Source organism: Anas acuta, chromosome 15, assembly GCF_963932015.1.
Source record: "Anas acuta chromosome 15, bAnaAcu1.1, whole genome shotgun sequence".
In the NCBI taxonomy this organism is placed as follows: domain Eukaryota; kingdom Metazoa; phylum Chordata; class Aves; order Anseriformes; family Anatidae; genus Anas; species Anas acuta.
In genome coordinates this window covers 9706755-9719696 of record NC_088993.1, presented here as the reverse complement: position 1 = coordinate 9719696, position 12942 = coordinate 9706755, and the positions used below count along the sequence as shown (strand labels likewise).

The 12942-nt window shown below is 42.1% G+C and overlaps 1 long non-coding RNA gene across 1 annotated transcript in view; it reads left to right on the top strand.

The window, feature by feature from the left end:
* The window catches only part of LOC137864938 (uncharacterized), a 45919-nt gene that overhangs the window by 17636 nt on the left and 15341 nt on the right, over window positions 1–12942 (top strand). Inside the window, exons 2-3 of the long non-coding RNA XR_011101693.1 lie at window positions 2009–3152; window positions 6799–6940. This is a non-coding gene — a long non-coding RNA (uncharacterized lncRNA). The remainder of the gene's footprint in view (window positions 1–2008; window positions 3153–6798; window positions 6941–12942) is intronic.

The following is a 12942-nucleotide window of genomic DNA, read 5'->3' as shown; positions in this document are numbered from 1 at the left end:
TCTGCCACTTCACATTTTTCAGTTGCTGAGGGACATCTGATTTATGCAGATAGAAGAATAAATACAAGGGAATGTTTTCTTATGGTGTTTTTTTGTTTGTTTGTTTTGTTTTTTTTTTTAATTTTAATACAATTTGTTGAACAGAGGTTACACCTGTGGAAGGGAAATGTGGTGCTGTGGATCGTTGCTAAGAGGAGGTGATGCATGGTGATCAAACAGCCCTTCTGTACCAGCTCCAGGTCAGGATTTAACGAGGCTCAGGAAGAAACAGGCTGCTGGGTAGATTATTGCAAAGAAATGGAGCCTTTTGTCTGAAGGACTCTCCAAGTCCAGAGCTGGGCAGTGAATAACGGTGACTGAAACCTGAGTGGTTTCTCCATCAAATTCATTTGCAGGTTGATGTGAAGTCTGAGTACAACAGGAGAAAAAAATCATGCCTATTGTCCATGCCACTGTTGGAACATAAATTGTGGTCTGTCTTCACAGAAATATTGAAGTTGTTTTAAAATTACTTTTGGATTTGTTTTTGCTTTAATTGAAGTTTAATTTATCAAGACTGATCATCTGATCTCTTTACCTCCTTTCTGTGTTTTTTAATTAAAAGCAAAACAAAAGGCCAAGGAAAACTTAATCTATATTGGTAGAGAATTTGGCACAAAAATCTTTAGTGACTTGATGACCTTGTGTAACCAAAAGGCCAGGAGATGAGAGCCACCAATTCTGTGTGGAGTAGCCACCAAAGCTGCTATGGGGGTGACTAGGACACGTTGGGGCAAGCACTGACTGAATCTGTGCATGCCACGCATGCTGACCTGCACAAGCAGAAGAATTAATGAGGGGCAGGTCTGCAAGTAACCCAGTCACTGATGGACCATGTGGGGAGCTGCGCTGGGTACCGCTGGAAAAATGCCTCAGGAAGCCTTCTTTCTATCTGACTTGATAAGCAAACATATTTTTCCCATCCTTAAGAGCTGACAATTGGCCTTCGCAGAGAAGAGAGGAAATTAAAAATTAAAGGAGCCCCAAATGAGTTCACTCTTTTGCCAGCATCCTACGTTTCCTTAGGCTTGGCTCCAGCGCTTGCATCGTCTGCACTGTTAATAACAGTGCTTTCCCTTGGAAGTCAGTTACTTCTATATTCTCCTTCTTAAAAATGTGACCTTTGGTTTTTAACTTTTCATAATCGCTATTAATTTGTTCAATAGGAAAAAAAACCAGAAAGGGAAGAAATTATAATCTGGTGTATCTGACTTCAGCCTGTGACCCCAGTACCTTCCCTTTGCGAAGAGCCTCCTGCCACCCCTGGGGATGCTGGCTCCTGCCTGGAGGACAGCTGCCGGCAGCACGTGGCTCTTCATGTGTGCAGCCACTACAGCCTGCAGAGGCAAACAGCCTTCCTTTTGTTTCTCATCAGGCCTTGGTGTCCTGCCCTTCCTGCTGCCTTTTTGACCTGCTATTTGTATTCGGTAGCCGCAGTTATCCTGTCAGTCAGCCTCCTGCGCCCAGAAGGCCTGGCTGTCATGCTTCACCTGGAGCTTCACCCTTCATCCCAGGCCTGGGGTGCAGCTTCGGTGGGCAAAACCTCAGAGGTGGGCACTGCAAGATGGTGGTCCTGTGATCAGAGCTAGCCATAAACCACCTTGTATTGTCTTGTACGTCTTGCAGTTTTAGAGCAAAGAAGCTTTCAAGCTCCAGGTAATTGAGTGATGTAAAAGGTTGAAAAAACAGAATCCCAAGGAGCTGTGCTCTGTCACTGCACCTGTCCTGAGTGTCCCCGAGTGTCTGCCTTCAGAAACACCTTGTATTATAATGTGGTCCAAAGAGAACAAATATTGAAGAGAAAGACAGGCGCCAGAAGACTTCTTTCCTCCCACTTTAGCCACATATACTGTGAAATATTCTTCCTAACACCTGATGCTCAACTAAGTCTCCTCCTCAGTACCCAAAAGCTCTGCTCACCTCTGCCTTGCTGGCTGGCTGAACTCACGTTGCCTGTTTCTCCTTCCAGGATGACAGCCAGGAAATTATTACAGCGCAATTTAAAGACCATAAAATATAAGATGAGCAGATGGCAGGTCGCGTCTCCTCTCCATGAACGGCCGATGTCACCGTGGCACCACTTCAGCGCATGCTGAGCTGCACTCGCAAAGTCCAAACAAGAGCCATCACCGGTGGAGGTGTCTGTCAGAGACTGTCCCAGCAGCACAGACCTTACGACTGTGACAAAGAATCTGGGCATTGGCAAGGAGCTTTAGCGACAATGAGCTTTAAATACCTGCTGCTAAGATAATCACAATAATCTGTCTGCCAGCTTTTTCCTAATGTGCATTTTCTAATTCATTGTGGGAGGCAAAATCCTTTGACCGGTGGAATGAAGACGTGGCGCTGTGACTGTAATTTAAATTGTTAAACAACTGGAAGGAGCAGCTATCAACCAGAAATCCTACCCAAAGCAGAATAGCAGCCTTCACAGATTAATTTAAAAAAAACAACAACAACTAGAATTTAGTCTTTTCATAGAAAGGGATCCTTGGTTCTTTGCAAGGGATCCTCAGTTCTGTGCAAGGGATTAAAAAAGCACCCATCCCAGTTTCAGGATTTGCTGGTTCTGTTCCCCTTCTGATATTTCTGAGTCTACCCTTGGAGTATGGGTTCTTACACTTCTTCTCTCCATTCCCTCTCCATGCAGTGCTGTAGTTTGAGGGGACAGGATGCTGAAATAGCCAGTATGATCACTCCAATGTCCTGAACAGGATGTTCTCAAGCAAGTTACTGCTCTTCCACTGAAATGGGAAAAGCAAACAAAGCTCTGTCATGTGTTGGGCCTTGCTGCAGCAGTTGAGCTGATCCCCTTGTCCTTTGAGCATTAATTACGAAAAGGCTCTGCTCCTACGTGTGGCACTTTGAAGAAGGCTGGATGTTTCCTATTCATCAACAACACAGCTGAGTATACTTGATGCATAGGGACACACCACTGTGTAGAAACTGTAACAGTTTTTTTTTACTACTGGTAGGACTGAAACTGAAGAGGGATCTGGGATATGATATCCAGCTAATGATATGATAGGAATGTATCTCCTAAAAAAATAAAAAAATAAATGGGAAGTTCCACGTCTAAAGGAGCCACTCAGCTCTAACAGCACGGCCAGCAGGTAACTAACACGTACTGAAAAAAGCACAGCTACTCAGAAATAATTTATGCAAATTATTTTAAATTAATGAAGGTGATTTTTTTTTTTCTTCGTGGCCACAGCCTCATTTGTTTATTTTCCCCTTCTAAGGTGAGGGAGGGTGAGAGGGAGCAAGGAGCAAACATTCAGCAGTTTCTCAACCCGCTGCTCAGCAAAGGGCGGCAGCTTAGGACCCTGGGCCTGCCACTGGCCTTGCCTTGTGAGTCCACCTCATGCAGGATTGGATAGTGCATGGGCAAACACTTTGCCTTTGTTCCCCCGGAGGTGGAATTTGTTGTATTGTCCCTATTCCCGTGTGACTATGTCCATGTCCTGCAGAGGCTGCTTTTGGCACCTGTGTTTGCAAACCCCTCCCAGAAATGGATGCTGATGGAGCTGGGAACTGCAGCTCCTGCTCGCCTCTGGAAACGGCCTTTCCAAGGACATTTCCAAGAGGCTTGCATTGCTGCTTGCTGTTCAAGCTGAGCAATAAATAGCATTCGAATATCTGCAGCTGCTTTTGGCACCTTTCACTAGTGCAGAAATTCCCCTTGTGATCTGTGAAAAAATAATCACCAAAAATCCTTCATTTTCTAAGAAACGTTTCTCAGCAAAATGTCACCTTTCATGTAGGCTGGCTGAACTTCACCAGTTGTGCCGTTTATTCAGCAGGGACCATTCTAGTTTGCACTTTGCATTTCTAAGAATTGAATTTGTTAAATGGAGCACTTTCCACTGACAGAGCAGGAGTCCTGCTAGGGTTTTTTTTTTGCAGCTCGAAGCCATTTTTACTTGTATCATGGAGCTTCTGAGCCCTGTTGAATCTGGCTCAGTGTTTCTCAGGGGACAGAGGAAGGATTGCTAATAGCTTTCCAACCCACTTTAGTCTCTCTCTTCATAATGCGAACGCTCAGCAAAACAGACTCGAGCGAGGTCCTTGTCCTGGATGACTTTTTGCTAAATAAGTTAGCAATGCTCTAGTTAGCAAAATCTCTTAACCCTTGTGGATGCAGTGCAAACTCACTGGTACGCTGTGGCAAAGGTAACCTAAGCAATGCCAGGAGAGGAGCAGTGCACTTGGCACGGTTAAACCTTGGTGCAGCCATTACCCAACTCGCAGGCTCAGATGTGCCAGGGAGATAAACGAATATTTTGACCTGAATCAGGAAAATCTGTTATTTCCTCACAGAATCTGAAAGCGATCCCTCATTTTCCCTCTCACAGATAGTTTGCTGTTCTTCTTCAAAGAGTAAGTTGATTTTGCCTTTCTAGAAGACCATTTGTTTTTTCTACATGAAATTTATTACTAGGTGTCTTTTCCACAGCAATTTTATTTCCTGAAAATATATATCCAAACTTTAGCTCTTCTTTTAAGACTTCTGCCGTGGAAGTTGTACGCTGTAAGGTCATGCAGAAGAGAGTAGGTACTCGTAGGAACTCATTGCAAATTCTTGCAGACTTGACTTTTTTTTTTTTTAATGCTTTTTCTTATTCCTGTCATACAGTGAAATGAACCGTTAGATGACAGATTCTGGACTCTGACAGACATCTCATCTTGTACTGAGGCTAGTGACAGTCTGAAAGAAATTGCTCATCTGAGTCAACAGCCAGCTCTTCCAATTGTGTTTGTCTGCAGTGCTAATTTCATTTCTTTGCTCAGTTTTCCTGGAATCTGAGCACACACTGACCTGATAAATAACTGAAGCCAGCAGTAAAGATAAAGAAAAATTCTACACTCCAGAGGTCAGGTTAGCCTCCAAATCGTATTTGCCCTAATGGAGAACAAATTCAACACTACCAAAAGTCAAATGAATGTTTAGTCACCTGAGAAAATACCATTATAAGCTGAAATGAGCTCTCATTATTTTTTCCATTTTATTTCTTTAATTTCTCCTTGGCTTCTGCTACAAAACTAAAAATAAGGACATCAGTCAGAGGGTACTTCAGAGGCACCCTCAAGGAAGGTGGAAGGTTCTAAGGTAAATTAGGGCTGGTGGCTTTTAAAATGGATGAAATCACTTACGTTAGGCCTTCAGGATGCATATTTTCATTTACTTGATTTATTCCTATTATTTAAGTTCTAATGTGAAGTGACACAGACACTATGGAGCCAGGCTGAGGAGGATCTTTATAGCGAGCTGTCAGGGCAGAAAATCCCATTGTGAAGCGACCTGTTCCTCAGGGCTGGTTGTGAGTGTGCAGCAGCAGAAAGCCAAGTGAATGATTTAAAAAGAAAAAGGAGAAAGAAGGTGGTCAGACGGTGAATTAGGCAGGGAAATTAGCCGAGGTGCTCTTAGGCACTAAGGCGGTACACAGCCTGGTGCAGAGGGCTGCAGAACTGCGCCGAGGGCAGAATCAGACCTATTTCTGCCAGAGAGGTGGTGACCTCTCTCTGGAGGTGAGGAGGAGCCCTCAGCCTCTCATCCAGCTCTTTCCATGTGAGCTGCTCCCTGCCTTCTCCACCCAGCCTGTGACCTGTATCCTGCTGACATCTCTGCCTTCTTGCATGCTCTGAGTATGTGAATATAAAGGCTGGTTATTGTCTGATGCATTGTTTCTGATAGCTAAACTGCTCTGTTTTGGGGCCCAAAAGGTAGTTAGTGTGTGTTTGTATATGTGTATATGTGTATATATATATATATTGTTGCTGGTCTCATCAGATTACATTCCTGTATCATGAGCATCCTAAAATGAGGATCCTGGCTAAGGCATCTTGGCAATAGCAAGTCTTTGAAAGATATTCCTCCTTCTTGAGAAGTGATGGAAACAACAGGGTCAAGTACCACTTTAATAGCATGACCAAGACTTCCTGGTGCAATTTAATCTTGGAAATTCCATAAACCAAATGTGTTGATGGAGAGTAAAGAGTTGCAGAGGTAGATACTATCAAGGAGCAGGGAAGAGTGGAGAACCATTTATGTATCCTGCAGTGTCCCTGTAAAATCTCAGCACTCTCTTGCCTCAGCTGATGTCTGTTTTGTTACTTTGGGCATAGGAGTCTTAATTGTTATGGGAACTTTTCTACTTTGTCTAAGTGCAGTTGTGGAGTTCATTAAGGGCATCCATACAGCTTGGCTCTATATACAAAGGATGAAACCTTTTCTGTTCTGCGGAGTTCAATTATTTATTATAGAAATCTCTTTGTAATGAAACTTCAGCTGATGTGTGCACCTGATGGCAAAAGTAATTGAGTGATTGACTTGCATATTAACGTAATGCCTTGAAAAAGGATGGGCACATCAGCAATGTCTGTGAGTTTCTGTGCTACAAAAACATATTCATATTATAAGATTGTGTGTGGGGGGGTTTATAATAAATTACTTTGGACCAGCTTACTGAAAGATGCCTTCCTGTATTTTGTGGCTTGTATTTGCTTTTGCTGCTGTTGTGCTGGGAATTCACTTGGTGCAAGTTTCCTGTAAATTTCAAATGCAAAGTCCCCAAGCAACCCCTTGCCCCTATTTTAACAAAGTCAAAATATTTTCAGAAGAAAATTCTGATTTTTTGACAATTTTTTTTTTCTTTACAGAAAATATTGCGAGGAGATACTGTGGTTCATTTCAATATTATCACGAGCTGCCAGAGATAATGCATTTTTAGTGATGGGTGTCTCCCTCTCATTGACCAGGTTTCCAGCTCATGTACAGCTCCCCTGGTACTGGGACGTCTCTCTCTTCTCATGGAGCTGCAGGACTGGTGTGTCAGTGATTCATCTGGGAGATGGCAGCCCTGCAGCAGAGCCAGACTGAAGGGGAGATGGAGGACAGAAGGTATGCAGCTAACAGCCACCATGGGCACAGTCCCAGGCGTTTTACAATCAGATATGTCAGTATTTTTTTGGAGTGAAACCTTCTTGAATTTTCCTTTTACTGCATATTCTGTACTCTCATTCAATTTCAAATGGAAACAAATATCAATATGTCATACATCCTGTTTTTTCACCAGCAGTATACAGAAGTCAGTGGGAGTTTTGTTTTTTTCCTCTTTCCCCTGTCAAGGGGTCAAAGCCAGCTCCTTGAAAGCATGTTACTTTCTAGCAAAAACATCCAGTTTTAAGGACACAAAGGACAATTATTCTCTGGAGGAGAAAGGTTTGATGATTCGCAGTTGTAATGGCATACTTACTACGGGGCAAAAATTAGCCAACTGTTTATAGGAGCCCACACAATATAAAGGATGTAAATAGAGTATATATTCTTTGGCCATAGGAGGAGGAGTGCCACTCCTGACATAGAAGCAACAAAGTAGGTGAATTTGAAAGCTAATATGATATCGTAGGCACTCTTTCATATAGCAATAGAAGGAATAGCACTAAAAGAGCTGCTTCTCAGATTTTAATAAGATGGTGTCTGTGAAGATAGCATTTTGGCTTATAGTACAATATTTAAATTTTCCTCAGTTCTTTAAAATCTTTTTAATAACACATCTGTGCTTCCATTTGGTGGTTGCAAACATATTTTAGGTCACTAAATTAAACAACATTTAAAAAAAAAAGGAAAAAATAAAAAAGCTAACAATGAATTTAAGGTGTTGCTGGTAGTTGGGTGCAATAACTCATTTGGTAAACAAGCTGTTTCTGAACAAAAATTGCTGGTACCGTGTATGACAATTCTGGCTACTGAAAATATTTTCATTTAGGTTGGAAAAGACCTCCAAGATCATCACATCCAACTACTAACCTATCACTCCAAAGCCTACCACTAAACCATGTCCTTAAGCACCACAGCTACACTTTTTTTTAATACCTCCAGGGACGGTGACTCATCCCTTGCCAGCCTGTTCCAGTGCTTCACAACCCTTGCAGTGAAGGGTCTAAACCTCATCTTAGATTGAGCACGTGTACTCCCAACAGTGTGTATAGATATATATAAAATATATATTCTGCACTAATAGGCAGTGGAAAAGGCAACCCAGCAAGTAAAAATTGCATCCCTGAAAATTTCTGTTGCTGTATCTGTGATGGCAAGGGACATTTTGAGCTGAAAGCTCAAAGCTTGCCTTTGCTGCTTTAAGTTAAAGTGTATAGAATGGAGTAGAAAATGTCATTACTTCTATGTTTAAGTGAGTGAAAATGTGCAAATCATGGGCTATGCAGCAGTTTTAACTCTCCTGAGGACCAAATGGATCTGTACGAGCTTTGCTGTAACTTATTTGCTGATGAAGCCAAATTTCATGAAACGAAATAGCTTGCAGAACTTACTTGTTTATTTAAACTCCTCAGAAGGATCTAACTACCTGCCCTTCCTGTGATGGCACATTTACAATAAGCAATTCAGTGGAAAGGTTGTTCAAAGTAAAACTTCTTGGTGGGAAGAGTTATGGATTTAATATGTTCAACACCATTAATTGTACCTGGTATTTACTTAATGTTTCACATGGTCGAATTATCATCCTAACTGATTTATGCAACAGGCAAGATCTTTTATACGTCCTAAATGTGGAGAATAGAAGCAGAATGGTAAAATGATATGCCTCACATCACCTAGAGAGTCAGTGGCAGTGTTAAGGTGAGTCTTACGATCTCCAGAAACACCTGGGGACTCATTCCTCCTCCATTTTACTGTTCATGGACACTTGTCTGGCTGAAGTTTAGTTAGGTAATTTTTCACGAAAAGGTGATTTCTATCTATGCGTCTGATGAAGCAGAATATGAGTAAGGACCAATCAAAAAATTACTTTTGAAATAATCAGAAATGTTTCATTTGGCTGAGAAGATCAATACCCAACAGAGAGACAGAGCTAAATACAGAGCTCCAAATAGCCACTAACGCTTTAAGTTCTCTCTACGGCCACCTTGTGAATAGTCTACACTCTTGGATACATTAAACAGCAGCTGTGAGTAATGAACAAACTTGTAAAAATTAATCTGTTTTTTGGAGGGGCAGTTAATGAGCTGAAAAATGGCTAAATTTATTGAACAAGTCATTTAATGAACAGTTTGACTCAGGAGCGTGGTGCCTCTTTTGCATCTCACAGCTAGATGCGTCAGATATAAATTGCCTCCTTTATATTTTAGTGGTATGGCTGGTTTCTGACCTTTCTAAAAGGATGTGAACACTTAGATCATGACAGTAAGCAGAGTGGAAGCAGGGTTGTTAAAGCTGTCCTGAGGAACATCACTGGGGCCAAGATACAGCAAGGATAAAAAGGAGACTAGATTTGTAGTTGAACATCCAGCAGGGTGATGTTAGCAAATTTTGGAAGGTAATTATTATGTCATCCATCAAATTATGGAGTAAACTTTATTAGTGGCTGGAATGAAGCATTTTTCTCATGAGAAAATTATCACCTTGTCCCTGCTGCAGGGATGTTGCAGCCTTTCTCTGACAGATCGGAAGTTGCCTGGTGTCCTGCAGCAGGAGCAGCCAGAGGCTTCATTCAGTCTGGCAATTCTCACACATTTTTTAAATCTCGTAGGGCTTTCCAGCAGAGCTGAAGTGAAAATGCGTGTAGCAGAGTATGATGGAGGGGTTGCTGGCATATTCCTGTGGCAGGATGTTAATTGTTAGCTTTTCCTGATGTGTCTGGAACTGGTTTCTAGATGCTTGCCTGGGCTGGCTGATCCCACCTGGTGATTCCCACGTAGTCTTCAGTCTTTCTGTGCTTAAAGCTAGACCAGTCTGCGAGAAACCTGAGTTTTCTGTATATTTGCTGATGCCTGTACTGTAAGGAAGATTTCAGATTTCCTGTCTGAAAGGAAATGGCTGACCATAACCCATCCTTCCAAACCAGGGAGAACAGAACTGTCTGATTGCCAAGGAAGACCCTTCCCAGCACCTGTGGTGTATGAAAAGGGATATGGCATGGCTGTCCTGTAGCCAAAGGAAATATTTGGGTGTAAGTTAGTAAACAGGATTAACAAAAGATTGTTTCATTGATGAAAAACATGTGGCATTTGTGGACTGTTGAGAGAATTGGGTACCAAGAAGAAAACAAACTAAGCCAGTGCTTTTAGCCTTGAGTGGAGATGCAGCCCTTAGAGCTGGAAAAGGATACGTTAAAGAGTAGAAAACAGATCAATAAGTGGTTCTGGGAGAGGAATGTTTGGTGCCAGTTAAATGGTCAACCTGCAGGTAGCTAGAGAAGGAAAAGCTGTGTGAGGAAGGATGAGAAAAGCTGTTACAGAAAAAGGGGTTTAGTTGTTAAAAGCAGGGCCATACCAGATTCAAATTTTTTTTCATATAAAAAAAAAAAAAGAAAACCCACCTTACTCTGAGTGAATAAAGCATCAATTTTCCTACATTTTAAATGAGATCTAAAAAAGAACTCAGTAATAGCATTGGTTGCCATGGCGTTTAAAGGTACCGCTCCACAGATGCTTCAAATAACAGGCAATGCTTTTATCTGCCTATGTGATCGAGTTAATTTTCATCTGCTGGAATTATTAATTTAGTTTGCTTTAATTACTCTATATTGGCAGTATCATAAAAAGGCCCAATCCTGCTATCTTAATACAGATGGAGCTCCTTCTGGCTCCAGAGGAAAGAAGGCTGGATGGAAGCTGAACTGGTCAAGAGACACGAATGGAAATGCTGCAGCTCTGGGCTTGCAGAAGCATACACAGAAGCTCTGCTGATGGTACAGGGGTCTGTTTAAATGGGTCTCAGGGTAGAAGCAGGCAGAGAAACATCTGGAAAATCCTGTGTCCTCTTAACACTGATGCTGTCCCACCTCTGTTCTAGAGGGACTATTGAGGTTGGAAGATTTGGTTTTGTTTCCTCCCAGATTTTATCCTCCTTTCAGCTGGAGCAGTAATGTCCTCGGCTAGTGATGGTTATAGACCAAATAAAATGGTTACTAGGACCTGCAGTGGGTTCCCAGATCCATACCATACACCTTGGTCCGACGTTTGAAATGGCAGCAGCCCAAAGTTCAGCCTGGTGGTACCTGCTGGGCAGTTGCTGCTGATGGTGGCAACAGCACTCGGGCTCAAATCCCTCTGCCTGTGCAAAGCCTGGCACTTGTTTCAGATCTTGGCATGTATGCAGAACTTCTTGATCCCGTGTCTTACTACCCTTGTATCTCCCTGGCTTAGCTCCCTCTGTCCTCCAGTGTTTTGACTAGGAATGCAGCCATCAATACTGGCATTGCATCCGTAATCACAAATACCTCCTGCCTGTATTTGACTGTACGTAAAACACAGGAGAGGAAAAATTACAAACCGATGATGTGATAGGATGCAGCCCTGTGTAAGTTTACCGTGGCTGTCATTTGGAACAGGTGATCAATAAATCCATTTATCATGTTTTCTCTCCAAATACTAGTCTGTCCAAATATTAGCTGTCACATAATCTGCAATGAAGCAGCATTCAGAGTCTCAAGATCGTTTTCAGCACCCTCTTTATGCTTTATTTTAGCAATTTCCCCCCCCCCCCCCCCCCAGTCTTCCCCTTAGAAGTGTGAGTCAGGAACCGTGTGTTATTAACAGCACTCCTAGTTGCACATACCTTTCATTTCCTCTGGATTACATTAATTGCCTGACAGCTAAAAGTAATCTGGGTTTTTCAGTCTTCAGCACTGGACTGCAAGAAATATTTACCAGCTACAGCAGATTTATAAAGATGCCACTGAGATGCCTTGAGACTAACAATCAGAAAACACAGTGGCAAAACAACACTATTTTTCAAGGTTAAATGCTCAGAATGCTAAAAAGGAATCGCACATAATAAAACTAAACAAAGACTTGGATTCAGCCCATTTTTTCCTCCACTTGTCTCACATAAAAGGAAGATGCTGGTGGTTTAAAAATGATGGCGCAGCATCACACGACAATTAGAAATTTAATAAGGGAGATTTAATTTTAATTTGGTTTTGGTTTTGTAGTTCAAATACCCGTTAGTGTCAACCCCCTACCTCTAGTGCACAGTCATTTTCTTTTCATGCATGCCTTACTCCATGTCTTTATAAGACTCGCTTAGCTGAGAATGGCTGCCTGATACTATATAAAGAGCAGCTAACGTGAAGGAGGGGTTGTCCAGGCTGCTGTTAGCAGTCTGGAGCTTGTGCATGTCCTGCATGACTTTGAACAATCCACTTAGCCTACCTGCACCCGTCTCCCAAGTATAAAGAGCAGGTAGTTCTGACTCCCTGGGGCCAGGAGCATAACTGCCTTTGGGGGAGCTCAGGTTGACAGCAGCTGGACCAGGAAAGTAGTGGAGAAGAGGAAAGACCCGTGAGATGTATACCTAAAGGGAAGGCAATGATAGAAAAATTGCAAGCCTAACAAATACATCAACTTTGTAGCTTTGTTTCAATGACAAAATTAATAGGCCTGATTCTCATTCAGCCACAGGTACTGCTGCATAAAAAGAGCCGTCTCGAGGCCCTGCGTGTCTTTCACTGCCTTGAGACAGTGACTGAGGTCCCTAAATACGATATGAAGATATTCCCTGTCTTAAAGTGACTTCAGGCCTGCAAATTAAAACAAAACAGAACAAAAAAATAATAATAATAAAAAAACTTCGATCTTCAGGAAGGAGATCTTTGCTGGTTTCAATATCATTTATAACTAAAAATACTTGTTCTATGTACAAAACCAACAGAATTAAGCCATTGAGAACTGGTCTGCAAAGGCAGCAATAACCATTCTTAAATGATAGTCAGTGAGAAGAGGTGATGCAAAATATTACTAATTCTCACCCAAATGACCTTGGAAGCGGTGTGTTTATTCCCGTTTCAGAGAGATGCTGTACACCTACATGTTTTTAAGTGCTTTTAATTCGAAGGGAAAGGAATTGCTCCCAGGAGGTGATGCTTGCAGCAGCATGCCTGC